Source organism: Echeneis naucrates, chromosome 2, assembly GCF_900963305.1.
Source record: "Echeneis naucrates chromosome 2, fEcheNa1.1, whole genome shotgun sequence".
Lineage (NCBI taxonomy): Eukaryota > Metazoa > Chordata > Actinopteri > Carangiformes > Echeneidae > Echeneis > Echeneis naucrates.
In genome coordinates this window covers 15,563,941-15,577,029 of record NC_042512.1, presented here as the reverse complement: position 1 = coordinate 15,577,029, position 13,089 = coordinate 15,563,941, and the positions used below count along the sequence as shown (strand labels likewise).

Genomic DNA, 13,089 nt, shown 5'->3' with positions numbered 1-13,089 from the left:
GACAAGAAACAGAAGAAAACCTTTCAGAAGTTGTCTTTTCTTCGAGTTTATCACTGAAGCTCTCTGAGATGGTTTGTTTTAGTTATTAGTTGTATTCTGACACTCTGGTTGCTGGACTTTAAATTCACTGACATGAAACTCATGTCAGTACGAGACAATACAGAACAAGACATTGAACAGAAATTAATCCCAATATAATATCACAGTCTGCTACTCTGAGAGTTACTTCCTGGACGCTGGATGTTGAAACAACAAACAACAAAACAAGTCAGACTGAATGATTGCTAATGCTCTCTCAGGTTCAGGTTTGTTTTAGTTAATTTTAAAGTCCAGAATACAACTGACATTAAACTGATGTCATCACAAGACAATACAGAAAAAGACAAACAGAAATTAATCTCAATAGCATTTTGCAGTCTGCTACTCTGACACTTAGTTACTCCCTGGACCGTGGGTGTAGGACTTTGGACTCTGTATGTTGAAACAACAGGATCAGTGTGGTAAAGGGATGTCATTACACAATCTCCCCACAGGAGGGCTCCATTTCCCTCTGTTCAGTAATACTGAGTCTTTTCCACTCAAATGTAAGTCAGCGCTTCAGAGTCTCCACTTTGATCAACGGATTTTGAAGGCCAAGGTTAGTCGCCTCATTCCTTGGTGGTTGTTTTTTGGAGTGGTCTGTCGTCTGCAGTGTGTTTCTTACCCTGTGCCGTATCTCAGGGGCCGTGGGTGTTGCTTTGTATCATCGGAGGAAGTGAGTGTCATCTTGACAGCACTTTGAGTAACATGTTGCACATAGTGTGAAAGACAGAAAGGACCCAGCCCAAAAAAAAAAAAAAACCCAAGCATTTAAAATATAAAACATTAAAACAACAGTGAGAAACATGAAGCTTTACATGTAGAGAACATGTTATACATACACACTAAAGCAAAGATAACAGTGCGAACATTCAGAGAGAAATAAGAACTACAACAGTAAAGTCTCAGAAGTAAAAGTTAAGAGGAAAGACAAAGTGCCCAAGTGAGGAGAGTGAAAAATGACAGTGTTGACTGTTACATTAAGAATAGAGAAAAGACAGAGTGGGGAAAGTCTAAAACAGAGCTTAAATACATAAATTCCAGACATGACATGGATTTCATGTCAAAGTGGGGAAAAGGACACTGAAAGAGGATGAATCAAAGTATGAAAACGTGCAAAGGAGGACACAGAGCTCAAACTATTTGCCTATGACCTTAACACATTAAATAAACCATTGTTTAAGAAATACACAACTGAAAAACAAAAATGAACATTCGTATGAACATAAGAAACATGAAGACTACCACCTGCTAAGAGAAGAGCAGACAGTGTGAAAATGAGGAGGGAGCGAACACAGAAGTCAGAGGCCAAGTCCACAAAAGCGTAAGCAGAAGCTCCTTTAATTAAAAGACATAAATAAAAGCCACAGACACAGCAAAACTGCTTTACATTGTTTTGGTTTTTATCATTTTCCAAAATACAGTTCACATTGAAATTTGCAGACATTAACACACCATTTAAAATTAAAAAAAACAAAAAAAACATTCACATTTCATTAACGAAGAACATTTACAATTTGAAGTCCTTACAGACTGACATCTACAAACCAATCAATACACTTCACATTTCATTTTGACAAAAGCACATGTAAATAGGCAAATAAACAACCAAATCTATTAAAAATAAAATTTAAAAAAAAAAAAACAACCCTAACCACAAGCTGTAGCAGGTTACAGCCCAACCACCACAACTTCATTTTAACTACTCAAACCATTAACCAGGCCAAACCACACAACACAAGCACACAGGGCGACAATTCTTTAAAAAAAAAAAAAAAACATTTCACTGCCATCACATCAAAATCAATGCTTACATTTCTGCCTTGTACATACTCTGCATTATCAGGATCATCATCCAGGGGAGGAGGAGCTGCTGCAGCCTCACAGTGGTTGGGAGAGAGTTTTCCATCTACAGGCCACTGAAAGGACAAACAGGCAGCCAAGGAGACAAACAACTGCTGCTAATTGAATCCAACTTACCTTCAACTCATCAGCACTGCTCCTACACCAGGACAAAAAGGCATGGCAACATACAAGCACACATTTACTGCACCACGTGACACCACCAGCTATGTGGCTAAAGAGGACCATGCAGAGAGATGTGTGCAAACCTTCCAGCTCCAACTGCAGTCAGGGAGAGATGATGATGCTTCAACGGGTCAAGAACAGCTCCAAAAACATGGAAATGAGACCAGAAACAAGAGTAGTTAATAAACAGAACAAATATTCTCTGCAATACAACTCCTGTCCAAACCAAAAGAAGCACCTATAAGCAACTAAACCAAAGCCAACAACCACAACAGCCCCAAAGCAAACAAACAACCACAACAGACCCAAAGCAAACAACCACTGCATTGGACCACATACTGCTAACCTTAAGCCACAACCATTAAACAACTCAGTGCCAACAAAGCACACCTGACAGACCACACTAACATCCAACCACAACCACTTGCTACACATGTACCAAAGAAGAAAAAAAAAAAAAACATTAAAATTATTTGCCTATTTACAACATACAAAGAACAAACAATGTCAACAGAAATCAGTCCAACGACGCTGCTGATCGGCCCCTTCCATCACGCTGGTACTCTGAAAGGAGGAAAGACATTCATTACCGATCCAGTCACTGTTACTACTTCACTGTAAAGAGATCCTCTCTCATTCATCTATCAGCTACAGCAGAGTTGCTGCTTGTACAGACCCTCAGCCGACCCTCGCTGCAGTCCCATCTGATGTGGAGTCCCTGGTGAGGTTGAACCTGAAAGCAGAAAGCGGCAGTAAACGGAGAATCGTGGCAAGGCCTTACCTGGAAATTTACACAATGGCACCGACTCACCAAATGGCCTCCAGCAAAACAATCCATCCATCCTGGACCGGGAAGGTGGACCAGCTGCACGCAGACAGGTCACTGATTACTGGGACCGGACATCATGCACTGCTTCCATGGAGGGACACCTTCACACACAACCAACAAGCAGTTACTGTCCAGAAGAGGAACAACCTAATAATAATAATAATAATAATAATAATAATAATAATAAAACCCCCCTGCCCCCAACACATACACAAAACAGAAGCCACGTGACTACCCAACACCAAAGAAGAGTGACAACCCACTGATACAATAATATTACAGCAACAGTCATCTTGCAAACAAATTCAAGCTCACCTGCTGGCACCACTGACCACGACGACTGCAGCGGCACAGATTCCACTTCAGGGTACAGCAAGTCAGGATGGACATTTACTGCACTGCTATTTCTGAGAATAAATGAGACTCTTATCTGAGTGGGAGGGAGGAGAGTCCTGACCCAGCTTTGCCCCTTCAGAGAGTCTGCCCAACGTCTACGTCGCCTCCAACATGAAACTGGAACACAAAAGCAGTCTGACAGCACACAGTGTGAATATGAACACCAACATTGTATGAAATGTACGTTTCACCTGAAATGACGCCTTCAAACAAACCCATCTTCAAACCGCTGATTGGTGCCCCCTCCTGCTTCTTCTCCAGCACCAACAGACCTGCTTCTAGATGGAAACAAGACAGTCCAACAGCACAAGGTGAGAATATGAACACCTCAACGTTGTATTAAATGTTTCCACATAAAGTTACACCTTCAAACAAACCCATCTTCAACGCGTTGATTGGCGCCCCCTCCTGCTTCTTCTCCAGCACTAACAGAGGGAAACAAGACTATTAAATAAAGCTCATGGGCACCATTTAAATTAAGATGTATACTGTACCGTCACACACACTCGCAAAGCATCAAACTGATAAAGTCCACGCAATCGTCTGCATGTGACTGACAGCATTTGTTCACCGAAAACAAACGTGTGAAGTGAGACAGGTGCCCGGTGAACCCCTCCGTGGTGCAGACAGCGTGCAAAACACACAAACACGAAAACAACATGAACGAGTGCGTTTTACCGGGAAAGGCGGCTCTTTGGGGAGCTTGTGGAGCCGGAAAGAGCCTGAAACAAACACACACACACAGAATTGATTAGCCTACCACACAACACGGCTGAAACTACCTGAAACAACACAAAGCCGACCTACATGTCGTCCAAAAGCAGAGAACCGAGCGGATCGCTGGCTTGTTCTGACTGAAGCTCGGCCTGTTCAACAGGCCGCGACATCAGTCCTGATTAAATCCAGGTGAGCCTAATTGGTCCTCCACCTGGACACGACGGGACGTAACACAGCACGCACAGCACGCACAGCACACGACAACACTCACGTTCAATCACGTCATCCCCAAATTCCTCCGGCTGCGGCTCCGCTGCGTCACGACTCCGGAACAGCTCCGGAACAGATACGCAGAGTTGTAGTTGCATAAATTACTCACAGAGCAGGTCGTGTGGGACGGAAAATCCTGCACAGACACAAAATAAAACATCCGTTGTATTTTCAAAATAAAATACCCCGTGTACACGGCGGAGCGTTTTTCACACCTTGAAGACGTCATAATGGGCGGGGACAGACCTGAAGTCACCTGGACAGGTCACCACAAAGGGAGGGCTGGGAATCAAACATCATCTGGAGATTGGTTCAGTCCGCGATGATCATCTTCCTGTAAAGTCCTTTCTTTGTGTTGACAACATCTTTGGCCTGAGCCGAACACTGCCGTGTAAAAATGACGACACTCACCCGGATTAATTACTCTGACATACATGGAGACTGGATTCTTTGAAAGTGTCCAGCAGAGGACACAAAACACAACCTTATATTTCGGAGTGTCTCACTTTCCTCCGAAGGCACATTGTCTGCCATGTTTCCTTTCAAATAATGATTAAAACAATGAATGTCATTTACATTTCGGAAATTCTAATATGATATTTGACTACAGTTTAAAAATGTGCATGAAAAAAAAAAACCTTTCTCAAAAGGTATAATTTTTCATGGAGCTCCGGGCATATTTAACTTTTCTTTGTTGTTGGACGTGAAAGAAAACAAGTGATAAGTGTCATCAGTTACCAGAGCCGGACTCGAACCGACAACCCACAGAAGTCCAAACGGTCGACCACTAACTAGTCCACAACACCAGTTCGTTTCCTGTGTCCATGTTGGTCACGTGTTGTAAACACCATAAACTCACTTCCTCCAATGACACAAAGCACCAACCACAGCACCTGAAACACAACACAGGTTAAGAAACACACAGCAGACTACAGACAGCGACAACAACAAAAGAAGGAAGGAAGGCAAGAGAGACTTACCTTGAACACACACAAGGCAGCACTCCACCAACCTGCAAACAGACAACACAACATGTCACACAACCACATTTGTAAATACTCAAAATTCACCCTCTCTCTCTCTCTCACACACACTTAGCTGAAACAGGGGGGGCAAGTCCAGTTTCACCAGCCTGCAAACAAACAAACACACTGTAGTGGTTAGATTCCTAAACTTTCCATTCATTTCATTCAGTTCCAAAAGCCACTGTGGAGGCTGCCTGGGGGAATAAGTCCTGGCACACATTGCTGTAAAAAAAATCCAATGTCCAGAGGTAGAAAATGATGAACTGGAGATTTATTATACCAGAATCCAGGGTTATGCAAAAAATGCACGCCAGCTGGCTCAACGCTTGGCTTTAACCTGTTCATGCAGAGGCAGTTTTTGGCAATTTCTGCCTGTTTTTGCATCACTGCAGTTAAAGCATTATAACTACAGAAGTGCTAATGGCACAACTATGATTGGTGGCGTAAATTAAAGAACTGATTGATTAAAATATTAAATTGAGTCATTCCAAAAAAAAAAAAAATGGCTTGTGAAAACACAGGTACATCTCAAAAAATTATATCATGAAAAAGTGAAATATTTTTGTCAGTAATTTCAAAAGTGAAACTGGAATTTTATGTAGATTACATTACACACAAAGAGTGAAATATTTCAAGCCTTTGTTTCTTGTAACTTTGATGATTATGGCTTACAGATAATGGAAACCTAAAAGTCAGTGTCTCAGAAAATTAGAATATCACATAAGACCAGTCCAAAAAATATCTTTTAAGCACAAATGTCAGACTTCTGAAAATTCTGTTCATGTTTAGGCACTCAATACTTGGATGGGACTGCTTTTGCATGAATGACTTCATCAATGCACCGTGGCATGGAGGCGATCAGCCTGTGGCACTGCGTACGTGTCATGGAAGCTCAGGTTGCTTTGAGAGCTGCCTTCAGGTCATCTGCTCTGTTGGGTCTGATGTCTCATCTTCCTCTTGACAACAGCCCATAGATATCTACGGGGTTCAGGTCAGGGGAGTTTGCTGGCCAATCAAGCACAGTAACACCACGGTCATTGAACCAGCTTTGGGTACCTTCGGCAGTGTGGGCAGGTGCCAAGTCCTGCTGGAAAATAAAATCGGCATCTCCATGCAGCTTGTCAGCAGAGGGAAGCATGAAGTGCTCTAGAATTTCCCAGTAGGTGGCCGCGTTGATTGTGGACTTCAGAAAACACAGTGGACCAACACCAGCCAAATCATCACTGACTGTGGAAACTTCACACTGGAGTTCAAGCAATGTGGATTCTCTGCATCTCCACTCTTCCTCCAGTCTCTGGGACATCGAGCAAGATAAGACGCTTCTGACGTTGTCTCTGGTTCAGGAGTGGCTTGACACAAGGAATGCAACATTTGTCGCCCACGTCTGGTATTCGTCCGTGTGTGTGTGGTGACTCTTGATGCGCCGGCTCCAGCCTCGGTCCACTCCCTGTGAAGCTCCCCCAAATTCTTCAATGGATTTCACTTGACAATCCTCTCGAGGATGCAGTTATCTCTGTTGCTGCTGCACCTTTTCCTTCCACTCACTTTTCTGTTAATATGCTTGGATACAGCACTCTGTGAACAACCAGCTTCTTCAGCAATGACCTTTTGTGTCTTACCCTCCTTGTGAAGCCTTCCCCATGATTGTGTAGCCTGCTGACTCAGAGACTGTTTAAAGGGTCAGGAAACTTTTGCCGATGTTTTGACTTAATTAGCTGATCAGGGTGACACCAAGTTTCCAATACTGAACTTTTTCACAATATTCTAATTTTTGAGCTGTACCTGTACAATATGTTTGGGAAAAATAAACTAGTTTGAAGTTTGGTGTGAAAACTGATATTTTATAATCTTAGTGATGAAACAGGTTGATTTTTACATATATGGTTCATACACTCACTGTTCGGGTTAAACCCATCCAGGCCGACAGCATTGACTGTGTGCGTGTGTCTCATGCGCCTCAACTCTGCTTGACACTGAATAAACTAGGTTACGCAGGGCTTATTTGTTGAGAAAATTTTGCCCAATGAGAGATTGTTCTACATCACAGCCTACATCACCCTAACCGCAAACAAAAAACTCGTCTTCCACGTGACTTTGATTGACAGGAGACCCTACCTGCACGTAAAAGATGTGCAGTCTGACGAAGTCTGAAAGAAGACAAAACGTCCCATTAGCTTGACACGATGGACAAAATTGACCCCGGATTATTGTTGGGCACATCTTCAGCTTTAAAACGAGTGCAGGCTTGTGAGCAGGCTTGTTACTTTATTGGGATATGAACTCCATTTTTGTTTCTGTAACAGCATACGATTTTTTGGTGGTGAAAGAAACGCTGTAAAGATAAGATATGTTTGCACTCCCTTTGTTGTTGACAAGACGTCGCTTGTGGGCTTGAGAAATTTTCAGCAAGTATAAAACCGTAGCACCTAGAAATACATACAAGACAGTAAACAATCAATCATCAAATCATATTTCTGGCTCCTACACACACACACTATTAGACAACAACAGAAGCACCATTCAAACAAGCTGAACATTCACTCTGGGACTAAAGGGACTTACTTACCCCAGGCCACCTGCTGCACCACCACGTCCTACAGGACACACTAAATGCATCAATGCTCTCACCTCTCACTAACCTGCAAACAATCACAAATATGTCAGACACAGGGACACACCAAATACAGTTTGAAATAAACACACTATACAGGAAAGATAGACCGTGAGCAACGCACACCGTGACAACTCCAAAAGACAGACAGACAGACAGCACAACCTTCACCAAGTGGGAGAGCCACACTACAACAATACTACTGAACTCAGCTCGGAACACAGACATTGACAGAAAACATGGGACTCACCTTCATCAACTACTGGAAGCCACACCAACATCCTGGAAGATGCAGTCACGCTACTGCTGCATGTAGACACACAGTCAGAATGGAGCTGGAGAAGGCGACCTGCGTGTGTGTTTCGGTTTAGCACCAACCTACGACCCACAAGTCAAAGAGCATTTAAACCATAACCATAGGAGGCCAGACCGAAGAAGCCAGCTACCTGTTAAAGTGTCAAATATGGCAATGTCTGCAGCAAAAGTTCTTTTTTGGACAGATACAAATCCACTCACTTGCTCGCTCACCATCCTTCCTTCCTTTCTCTCCACCTGTGCTGTGGTCTGTGATGTCATAGGCCCATTTCCCACAAGCCAAAAGAGCAGAGGCAACATGATTTCAACAAATGTATGAAATTCACTCCCGTGCATGTATACGGGGACAAGGGAGAGGAAGTCTGATTAGATGGTTTCATCAAGCTACAACCAACAACTCTATTTAACTGTGCATGTAAACATACCTGATTGATAGAAAACACGGGACTCGGCCCCACCAACAAGAACCATAAGCATGCTTGTGATTATACTTCCCTATTCCGTACTCAAGTCTGAAAAATATCCAAAAACCCTGAAGCTGCAAACTTGGTGAAAAGCCATACTTGGGCCGCTCTCCAAACCTTTGGCCCCATTTAGATTGCTGCAGGGACCTGCTAACCTCCCGTGGCCAAACTCGAGTTTCTATTAGGTCAGCAAAGACGTGGAAAAGCTGCCAACTGAGCTCAACAAAGCTCAACACAATTATTAGCAATTTAAGATTAAACTGAAGACATCTTATACAGTTTGGTCGACACCTGCCCTCTCCGTAAAGTGGCCTGATCTAACTCTTACGATTTTGTGCTATATAACCACATATGCTTAGTTTCTGTATTGTCTTCAAAGCCTTTCTAGTGATGTGCATTGGAAATTAGCAATGGCTACCAATTCCTGGACAAGCATGTGAAAACTGCTTGTGGAACCCATCCATATTCATGAGCATTGAATGAAAAACATGTCCAAAATGACACGTGCAGGCAAAAGAAAGCCAAATAAACTGATGCAAATGACAAAATACGCAAAACGACCACACAAGCATGCAAAAGGACAACCAAGTGATGCTGAGCCACCACAACCAGATTCAAAGAGACTCCTGAGCTCCTAAATCACAACACAGTAACAAACATGACCAAAAAAAAAAAAAAAAAAGAAAAACTACATTTCCAACAGCTACGGAGCAACAACTTCAACTTTATATGGCCCTTCTTTTATATGAGAGCATCACAGGGTGGCTTTTACATTTGGAAAATCCTACACTGATGCTTGATACAAAAATGCAGCCTCATATGAACTAACTTCAGACTGGACCTTTCATTTTCTCTGCTGCTACCCGGAGACAGCATCAGTCACTGAATTTGCTAAGGCCCAACACTTTGATTTTATTTTACTTCCCTTTTTCAGCTCTGGGCCACTTTATCAATTCATATCAAACTCCCCCCATGAACGTAAGCAGTTTGTATAACAATTTATTTTTCTAGTCAGTAAGGTGGTTTATTCTACAACCACAAAAAACCAAACCCTTTGTGTGGACAATGCTGTTTTTTTGTGTTTTGATATTTATTAAAATCTCACTATAAACTGATCAGCAACTTGTATCAAGCATCGGATCTATTCAAAGTTTGAAGAGCAGTCTCATCACTGGCAGCTTTCCTGGCACCATCTTGGTATTCTTTCATTCATCCATCCTGAAACATGTCGTCTTAAAACCAAAAATCAAGCAATCACCAACAGCTGAGAGACAAATGGCTGAGGACGCTGGTCAGCTGGGGGGACCAAGATGCTACCATGCCAGCTGGGGAGGGACAAAGCTCAGACAGCAGCTCTGACACCTGCTGAAAACAGTTTTTCAGTATTCACAACAGTTCAGTATTTCTATTTTTTTTGTAAACAGACTTTGCCCCTTAATGAAGTCAGCTCCAACATGGCGCTGCTGCAGGAAAACAGAGCACAGTCAGGTCAACAAACTGCACTTCTGAACAGTTCAAATCAGGTTGTCCTAGACTTTTTCATTGTCTGTCATAATCCATGTCTTTATTACAATCAAACAAAAATTAATGACAAGTAGTCAATGCATTTAATTTTCATGCATTTGTTAATTGCAAACTCAATTAGAACAAGCAGAATGATGCACTTGTGAAGGCATGAGACAAAACATTCATCATGTTAACAGCAGTGACATCGGTGGCCACTAAAAACACCGACTGCGCCCATGTGAGTAAATAACCCAGTTTTATAAAATTAAATACTTGCAATTAAAATATAAACAAACTTTGCAAAGAAAAGCTAAATATAACTCAGTCTCATTCTCACCTTCCTGTTGTGCATGGAGTGAAACAGGGCGCCTGCTTGTGTGTAATCAAAAGCGTCAAGTGAAGTTGCTGGAGAGGCGATTCTCGTTAAAATTTTGTACCTTTGCTTCAGACAGACGGCTTCATGTCTGTTTTAATATTGTTCTGAAGTAATTGCAACCCGTCAAAATGACAAATGGCCTTCAGATTTGCCCATCAAATCGGGGAAATAAAAAAGGGAAACTTCTCAGTTAATGCAGCTCCTGGTTCAAGTATAGCTGCATGACTGAAACTTGCCTGTGACTTCTTCCTCACTCCCGTTTTCCTCCATCCTCCATTTCCCAGCACCGACCGACCTGCTTAAAACAGAGAAAGTTAACATTTTTACTCAAATGTGACACAAACCTGGCTCAAAAACTCAAACCAAATCTGACTACTTCTGCAGCTCAGTGACACTCAGAATTTGAAACGCTAATTCCTGTCTGACATGAAATAAAACAGACTGGTTTCCACACAAACATCTCTCCAGTTCCTACTTTGTTTTCAGGAGACACGTGGTGGACTTCTGGCGTCTGCAGCTGAAGTCTGACACTGAGAGCCTGTCGCACCGGCTGGACAGCGTTTAAGAAGACGAGCCAGCAATCAGCACACCTGACCTAATTTACCATCCACTCCAATGAATCCGGAGTCGTGACGCAGCGGAGCCGCAGCCGGTACAATTTGGGAATGACGTGATTAAACGTGAGTGTTGTCGTGTGCTGTGCGTGCTGTGCGTGCTGTGCGTGCTGTGCGTGCTGTGTTACGTCCCGTCGTGTCCAGGTGGAGGACCAATTAGGCTCACCTGGATTTAATCAGGACTGATGTCGCGGCCTGTTGAACAGGCCGAGCTTCAGTCAGAACAAGCCAGCGATCCAACACAAAGCCGACAGGTAGGTCGTCTTTGTGTTGTTTCAGGTAGTTTCAGCCGTGTTGTGTGGTAGGCTAATCAATTCTCTGTGTGTGTTTGTTTCAGGCTCTTTCCGGCTCCACAAGCTCCCCAAAGAGCCGCCTTTCCCGGTAAAACGCACTCGTTCATGTTGTTTTCGTGTTTGTGTGTTTTGCACGCTGTCTGCACCACGGAGGGGTTCACCGGGCACCTGTCTCACTTCACACGTTTGTTTTCGGTGAACAAATGCTGTCAGTCACATGCAGACGATTGCGTGGACTTTACCAGTTTGATGCTTTGCGAGTGTGTGTGTGTGTGTGTGTGTGACGGTACAGTATACATCTTCATTTAAATGGTGCCCATGAGCTTTATTTAATAGTCTTGTTTCCCTCTGTTAGTGCTGGAGAAGAAGCAGGAGGGGGCGCCAATCAACGCGTTGAAGATGGGTTTGTTTGAAGGTGTAACTTTATGTGGAAACATTTAATACAACGTTGAGGTGTTCATATTCTCACCTTGTGCTGTTGGACTGTCTTGTTTCCATCTGGAAGCAGGTCTGTTGGTGCTGGAGAAGAAGCAGGAGGGGGCACCAATCAGCGGTTTGAAGATGGGTTTGTTTGAAGGCGTCATTTCAGGTGAAACGTACATTTCATACAATGTTGGTGTTCATATTCACTGTGTGCTGTCAGACTGCTTTTGTGTTCCAGTTTCATGTTGGAGGCGACGTAGACGTTGGGCAGACTCTCTGAAGGGGCAAAGCTGGGTCAGGACTCTCCTCCCTCCCACTCAGATAAGAGTCTCATTTATTCTCAGAAATAGCAGTGCAGTAAATGTCCATCCTGACTTGCTGTACCCTGAAGTGGAATCTGTGCCGCTGCAGTCGTCGTGGTCAGTGGTGCCAGCAGGTGAGCTTGAACGTGTTTGCAAGATGACTGTTGCTGTAATATTATTGCATCAGTGGGTTGTCACTCTTTGGTGTTGTGTAGTCACGTGGTGTCTACACAACACACAAGCAGGCGCCCTGTTTCACTCCATGCACAACAGGAGGAAGGTGAGAATGAGACGGAGTTATATTTAGCTTTATTTTTTTTGCAAAGTTTGTTCATATTTTAATTGCAAGTATTTAATTTTGTAAAACTGGGTTATTTACTCATAGGGGTGCAGTCGGTGTTTTTCGTGGCCACTGATGTCACTGCTGTTAACATGATGAATGTTTTGTCTCATGCCTTCACAAGTGCATCATTTTGCTTGTTCTAATTGAATTTGCAATTAACAAATGCATGAAAATTAAATGCATTGACTACTTGTCATATTAATTTTTGTTTGATTGTAATAAAGACATGGATTATGACGGACAGCGAAAAAGTCTAAGACAACCTGATTTGAACTGTTCAGAAGTGCAGTTTGTTGACCTGACTGTGCTCTGTTTTCCTGCAGCAGCGCCATGTTGGAGCTGACTTCATTAAGGGGCAAAGTCTGTTTGTAAAAAAAAAAAAATAGAAATACTGTACTGAACTGTTGTGAATACTGAAAAACTGTTTTCAGCAGGTGTCAGAGCTGCTGTCTGAGCTTCGTCCCTCCCCAGCTGGCATGGCAGCATCTTGGTCCCCCCA

General features: G+C 43.0%; 1 long non-coding RNA gene across 1 annotated transcript; it reads right to left on the bottom strand.

Annotated features, from left to right (window-relative positions):
• Positions 1-3,078: 3,078 nt before the first annotated feature.
• LOC115055323 (uncharacterized) lies at positions 3,079-4,849 on the bottom strand. Its single transcript, XR_003841677.1, has 3 exons — positions 4,565-4,849; positions 4,139-4,454; positions 3,079-4,053 (listed from the first exon to the last, which is right to left on the bottom strand). It is a non-coding gene; the product is annotated as an uncharacterized LOC115055323 (long non-coding RNA).
• Between the last annotated feature and the right edge of the window lie 8,240 nt (positions 4,850-13,089).